Genomic DNA, 7449 nt, shown 5'->3' on the forward strand with positions numbered 1-7449 from the left:
GCTCTTGTCTCCCAGTTTGATAATTCCAATGAGTGGATCATTGACAGTGGCTGTTCTCACCATATGACTAGTGATCGGAGCAAGTTTCTATCCTTGGAAGAGTATGGTGGTGGTGTGGTTTGCTTTGGCAATTATGCACCATGCATGGTCAAAGGTAGAGGGTCCATCTCTCAGACTGGAAAGAGCAGTGCTGACAATGTGTATTGGGTTGATGGTCTCAGACACAACCTTCTAAGTGTTGCCCAGTTGAATGACAGTGGCCTCACTCTCGAATTCAAGAATGGAGTTTGCAGAATCAAAGGAAAGAATGGTGAATTGGTGGCCATCGACATGCAGACCAAAGGTAACCTATTTCAGCTAAATGCAAATATGAGTACATGTCTTATGGCTAAATTTGATGATAGCTGGATATGGCATAGGAGACTCTTCCATGTAAACTTTGATAACATTGTGAAGGCTAGTAAGATCAAGGCAGTTAGAGGGTTGTCGGTGCTAAGCAAATTGGATAATACCTTGTGCAGAGAGTGTCAATTGGGGAAAATGTCTTCCTCAACCTTTAAAGGTAAATCTTTCACTGCTGACAACTTGCTTGATCTTGTGCATACCGATTTGTGTGGTCCTATGAAAACTAGAAGTGTGCAGGGTGATAGGTACTTCATGATTCTCACTGATGACTGCTCAAGAATGATGTGGGTCACATTCTTGAAAGACAAGTCTAAAGCCTTTGTAAAGTTCAAAGCTTTCAGAGCATTAGTGGAGAAGGAAAGAGGTAAAAGGATCAAGTGCCTGAGAACTGATCAAGGAGGGGAATTCACTTCCGGTGAATTCAACAAGTACTATGAAGAACATAGCATCAAGAGGAAACTGTCTACCCCCCCGGACTCCACAACAGAATGGCCTAGCAAAGAGGAATAACTGGACTGTGGTTGAAGCAGCTAGAACCATGTTGATTCAAGGAAAGGTAGCTCACACCTTTTGGAGAGAAGCAGTGAGCACTGCAGTCTACATAATGAACCGGGTACTCATCAAGAAAGGTAAGGATAAAACTCCTTATGAGTATTGGATCGGTAAGACACCTATGGTTAGCTACTTTAGAGTGTTTGGTGGCAAATATTACATCAAGAGGAGTGAACACTAGAGAAAATTTGATGCGAAATGTGATGAGGGAATATTCCTAGGATATTCCACCAAGAGAAAAGCTCTCAAGTGTTTCAACAATAGGACTCAGAGAATTATGGAAAGCATCAATGTAAGAGTTGATGAAACCTCTGAGAAAACTGAGGAAAACGGTAGTGAGCAAGGGGTAAATGAACCGGTCGTAACTTTCTAGGACCCGGTTGTTAGTCAACCAAGTACTAGTAATAGTGTTCTTACACCGGTAGATGTAGATGCTGATACTGATGGAGATGAGGATGAAGAAGAAAAATAAGAGGAATCCATTAAGACCATTCCTTGGTATGTCAAATTGAACCATGATCCTAAGCAGATCATAGGAGATAAGGATGCAGGAATCCTTACAAGAAGAAAAGTCCAAGAAAACTCATGTATGATCTCTGAATTTGAGCCTAAATCATTCAAAGCGGCTCATAAAGATGAAGACTAGATCAAGGCAATGGAGGAGGAACTTGACCAGATAGAGAAAAATGGTACATGGTCTTTGGTACCTAGACCAGAGCATAAAAATGTCATTGGTACCAAATGGGTTTCCAGAAATAAGCTGAATGAGGATGGCATAGTGATTAGGAACAAAGCCAGATTGGTGTGCAAAGGATATGCTCAAGAAGAAGGAGAAGATTGTGGAGAAACCTTTGCTCCTGTAGCCAAATTGGAAGGAGTCTGTATGCTTCTTGCATATGCAGCTTTTAAAGGTTTCAAAGTATATCAAATGGATGTAAAATCTACATTCCTAAATGGTGTACTTGAAGAGGAGGTGTATATTGAGCAACCAGATGGGTTTGCCCTATCTGAAGATAGTGACATGGTATGTAGGCTACATAAAGCCTTATATGGTCTAAAGTAGGCACCTAGAGCATGGTATGAGCGTCTGCATTCCCATATTGTGAAGATTGGATTTGAAAGAACAAGTGAAGATAGAAATATCTACTTGAAGACTGAAGGAGATCAGATCCTGATCTGTGAGGTATTTGTTGATGACATTATCTTTGGTGGAGATGACAAGATGAGTCATGAGTGCCGATGAGATGAAGAAAGAGTTTGAGATGTCACTCATAGGGGAGATTAAGTTCTTCATTGGACTATAGATCTAGCAGATAAAAGATGGAATCTTTATCACTCAGTCTAAGTATGTCAAAGAGGTGTTGAAGACCTTTGGCATGGAAGATAGCAAACTGGTTGGTACTCTGATGGTGACCGGTTGTAAACTATCCAAAGAAGATAACTCAGCATTGGTCGATGAGCAGGAATACCGATCAATGATTGGTAAGTTGCATTATATAGTGCATAGCAGACCGGATATTGCACATGCAGTTGGCATTACTACAAGATTCTATAAAATCCCAAGAGAATCCCACTTAGTTGTTGTCAAGTGGATTCTTAGGTATCTGAACGGAACTATTGACTATGGATTGTGGTATCCATATAACAAGGATTTCAACTTGAAAGTATACACAGATGCTGATTGGGCAGGCAATATAGATGACCAGAAAAGCACAACCGATGGTGCATTCTTTCTCTATGGTAGACTGGTCTCAATGATGAGTAAGAAGCAGAGTTGTATCTCTCAGTCTACAGTGGAAGTAGAGTATGTTGTAGCTTTCATGAACTGCACTCAGACAATTTGGATGAAGCATGTATTAAATGGCTTCAAAGTTCATGTATCTGAACCGATAAGTATATTTTGTGACAATACTAGTGCAATTAATATCTCCAAGAATCCGGTTTTACATTCTAGAGCCAAGCACTTTGAGCTTAAGTATCATTTCTTGAGGGAAAAGGTTCAGAATAAAGAGATTGCACTGGAACATGTTTCCAGTCAGGAGCAATTAGCAGACATATTCACCAAGGCTCTCCCAAAGGCTACATTTATGTACTTAAGAGGTGAATTAGGGGTGTTGCCCCTTTAGGAGGTAAACTAAAGGTATATGCTCCACATCAGTCAGGTATTGCATAGTCAAATTTTTCTTTAGGATTGATGTGTTGAAGGATGCTACTCCTTAGGGGGAGCAACATAATGGAGCGGGGAAGCTTGTCCCTCCACTTTGGCATTATTGTCCAAGGAGGAGAAGATGAGAAGAAGAGAAGATATCTACAAAAATTGGGGGAGAAGATGTGAAGCGGAGAGATATCTTTGTATATTGCCATCAATGCCAAAGGGGGAGATTGATGGCATTATGTGAACCGGTATGAGGACATATGACATTGTATGTTGTCATTGATGTCAATATGCTTTAGAGGTGAGAATCAACATATGTGAGAACCGGTATAACATTGTGAGCTGGCATTTGTGCCAAAGTGAAGTGGTGTGTTTGTTCAAGGTGAACCGGCACATGGAAGCATTGTATGACTACCGGTTGGTAGTCTCAACTTTAGGGTTTCTGGTTGAAGTGCTTCAAGCCTATGTGGCTCAACCAGTGACTTTGTGTGATGAGTTAGCATGATAACAAAGAATGGATCATGTTGCCATGTCAACCTTATGCGTGTGAAAGATCTTGCATGAAGGAGATTGTCCCTATCTACCTTGAGAATGTGTGAAGTTTGTAAACAGTGATAATGCATGATGGGTTATCACCGCTATGAAATCAGTGGAAAATGAACGATGGAGATTAATGTAGTATGTTGAATGGTTAGGATTGAACCATTTGAATTCCTTAATGTAATAGCTTTAGAGTTTAGGGTTTATGCTACCAACTTGTCTGTTTTCCTATAAGGTCGATGTTGTGTTTCTTTCTGAAATTGTTGGCAAAAGTTGTGTGTGTGTATCCAAGAGAAGGGATACGTGATTCTTGCCAGACCAGAGGAGAGAAGTGATACCTGCAGAGTGTAAGTGCAGAAGGTGAAGAGGAGCTTAAGCGGATCTACATTGGCATAGAGTGTTGTTACCAGATCATTGTAATACATGTTGATCTCTAACCACCTCAACAGTTGAGAAATCCCTTAATAGGGTAGCTTTAACAAGCTTGCTATAAATCCTTTAACAGGGTGACTCAAAACCATTGAGTTCTTGAAATTCTCTAACAAGGTAACCTTTAACAGGGTTTAACCCTTAACCGGGTATTCTAGCCATCCCTTAATCGGGTGATCCCTAACAGGATCGGTTCCTAATAGAACCTATTGTATCAGTCTTTAACCGGACAAGGCTCGTAACAGAGTGGACTTCTAAAGAGTTCAAAAACAAGCTTGTGGGTATTCATCCCCACCGTGGTTTTTCCCTGTTGGGTTTCCACATTAAAAATATGTGTGTCATGTGTGATGTCTTCTTCATGTGATGCTTTGTTGTTTTCTGTCAAGCGGTGAATCTTGTTGATCTAGTTGCTCATATATATATCTTTGATGGTAGATTACCTGTTCATGCATTAGGGAGAAAAGGAAATGAAGTGTTAGATTGTATGAGAAGATAAGTGTCAACTAGTTTATGCTTGTCTCGGTTATTCTGGATTTTGCCGGTTGTACTCTGTTTGAGGACCGGTGTCATTGTTTGTCTGTCAATGCATAGTGTCTGCAGACAAACTGGTTCAAGAGTGTGTTTTTGTCTGTACTGATTCACCCCCCCCCCCTCTCAGTACTAGTTGGGTACTACTCGTTCATCATTGTGTTATCAGCTTGGTGTTACTTACTTTTATTCATACGGTTAATGTGGATTTTTTAATAAGGTTAAAAATACTATATCTGATAGAACATTGATTTAGCCCCCCCCCCGCCCCCCTCTCAATGTTCTTGGATTCCAATATTTTTGGCATTGGCTCACCAGATCTTGAGGAGTTGGATTTTTCTTGAGGACTTGATCATCTTCCTTATTCCTATACCGCGAAGCATTTGGATCATTTTTTGGCAAGTTATGGCTACCGGTTTTCGAGAAAGTTTTCTGGTACCGGTTGCCTGGATCTATTTTCTTTTGTGATATACTGGATCCCTTTCGTAGCTTGCGGAGCCTTGAGCATTGATTTTGATGTTCCTTGGCATGTGAATGACCTTCCCTTTGATCTGCACTTCATCCTTTGGATTTTCCAGTGGAATTTCTTTGGTGGAGGCTGACCTTGTTGTTTTTACATGTTAGGACTTGTTCTTTAGCATTTGATCCTTTTTTGTGTTGACCGGATCCCCTTGGATTGTACAAATCATTGCTATTGAGCATTAGAGTGTAGATTAGAGAAAATATAGAACATAGAAGCTAGATCTTAAGATTTGAGGTCTCGGTTGTGACCTGTTGTGTAATTGAGCATTTTTGTAGTAGGCCAGTGACCGATTTCTATAACTCAGATATTACTGGTTGATTGTAATCAGTTTTCATGATATAATTCATTTTGTTTTGCATTGCCTCCATTATGCCCTTGTGTTTCCATTGTGTTTACTCTTGCAGATCAGTCTAGATTGATGTCTTTGAGGTCCCTCCTAACCCGTAACTGCACCAAGTGGTATCAGAGCGAGCTTTCATTCCAGAGATTGCGTTGTCCTAAGAATTTAGTTGTAGGGTGGTGGATTGTGGATCCGACCTACAACGATAGAGGACTGGTGTGAAGATGGTGCAAAGAGGAAATAGGAATGGTGGAGCGCGTGGGAATGTGGACCCTATTGTGATGGAAATGTTGCGAGGAATTGTAGCCCGATTGGAATCCATTGAGACAGCCCAGATAAGAGGCTGACATATTAAAGATGTGAGTGAAGATGAAGGAGAGGAAGCCCCAGTAGAAAAAGTAAACCCACCAGCATTTGATCTAGATGAAGAAAGGTTTTTGAGGGTTTTGAGTAGGGTGAATACTAAACCTCATTTTACCCCACCAGAATATGATGGAAAGTTGGATTCAGATTAATTGATGGATTGGATCTTAGAGATGGAGAAATATTTTGATTTTGACAACACTGCAGAGGAAAGGAAGGTGAAGTATGGATGTACTTGGTTGAAAGGTCATGCATCTCTTTGGTGCAAGAATTTGCAGGTTGATAGACAGAGAAGAGTTAAAGAGAAGATCAAAACATGGGATCAAATGGTTTCTAAGTTGAAATCAAAATTTATGCCAATGATTTATCAAGTGAATCTATTATGAAAGTTGCAGAATTTGGAGTAGAAGGAATCTAGTGTGAAGGAGTACACCGAAGCATTTTACAAGTTGAATATCAGATCCGGACATGTTGATGATGAAGTTGAACAAGTTGCAAGACATTTGAATGAATTGTGGATGTCTATACAAGATGAACTCAGTTTGATCAATTGCAGAGTATTGAAGAAGCTTACCAGTATGCCCTAAAATCAGAAGAGAAGCTAAAAAAAAGACATGAGCAGAGACAGAGAGGTAGAGGTGGAAGGTTTTCCAGAGGAAGAGGAACCTATACAGATCAGAAAAAGGACAAGGAAGTAAGAAAAGAAGGTAATTCATACTAGAAAGATGATAGAAATTTCTACCGAAGGAGAAAACTGGATGGCTACCGGAATGAGAATTTTGGAAAAGATGATAGAAGACAAGAAAATAGAGTGTTTAGAGGAACTTTCTATAGGTGTGGAGGAGAAGGACATCGTGCTTTCGAATGTAAGAAGGGAGAGAATACTAGGAGAATAATAGTGGTGGAAGAAAACCCCATTGGATTAACTAATAAACCAGAAGATGGATAATTGTTGATGATGAGGAGAGCTTTGTGTCATACTAGAGGAGATGAAGAGTCCTTGTAGAGGAGAAATTTGTTCAAGACTAGATGTAAGATGTCGGATAAGTGTTGTAAAGTTGTTATTGATAGTGGTAGTTCAAATAATCTTGTTTCAGAAGAGATGGTGAATAAGTTGAATTTGGAAATATTGAAACACCCTAATTCGTATAAGATAGCATAGATTCAAGATGATCATAAGTTGTTAGTAAGTGAGCAATGTTTGGTGAAATTAAAAATTAAGAATTATCATGATGAAGTCTTGTGTGATATTATGCCTATGGATATTTGTCACATTTCATTGGGTAGACCTTGGCAGTTTGATAGACATGCAATACATGATGGGAGAAAGAATATATACACTATTATGGACAATGAGATGAAGCAAACCTTGTTGCCCTTGGAGGAGCCTTTGAAGAGTGAAGTTTGTACAAATGCTAGAATCTGTTTGGTGGATGGAAGGAAATTCCCTGATGGAATGAGACATGAGAATGTGTGTTTTGCCTTAGTTCATAAGAATACTGATAATCCCGAGCATGAAGAAGAACAACTAGAAGAGATGAAGTAGTTACTGTCAAAGTATGAAGATATCATTTCAAATAACGTGCCTGATGGATCAGCACCTATGAGAAGTAT

Source organism: Cryptomeria japonica, chromosome 5 (genome assembly GCF_030272615.1).
Source record: "Cryptomeria japonica chromosome 5, Sugi_1.0, whole genome shotgun sequence".
NCBI classification, from domain to species: Eukaryota; Viridiplantae; Streptophyta; class Pinopsida; order Cupressales; family Cupressaceae; genus Cryptomeria; species Cryptomeria japonica.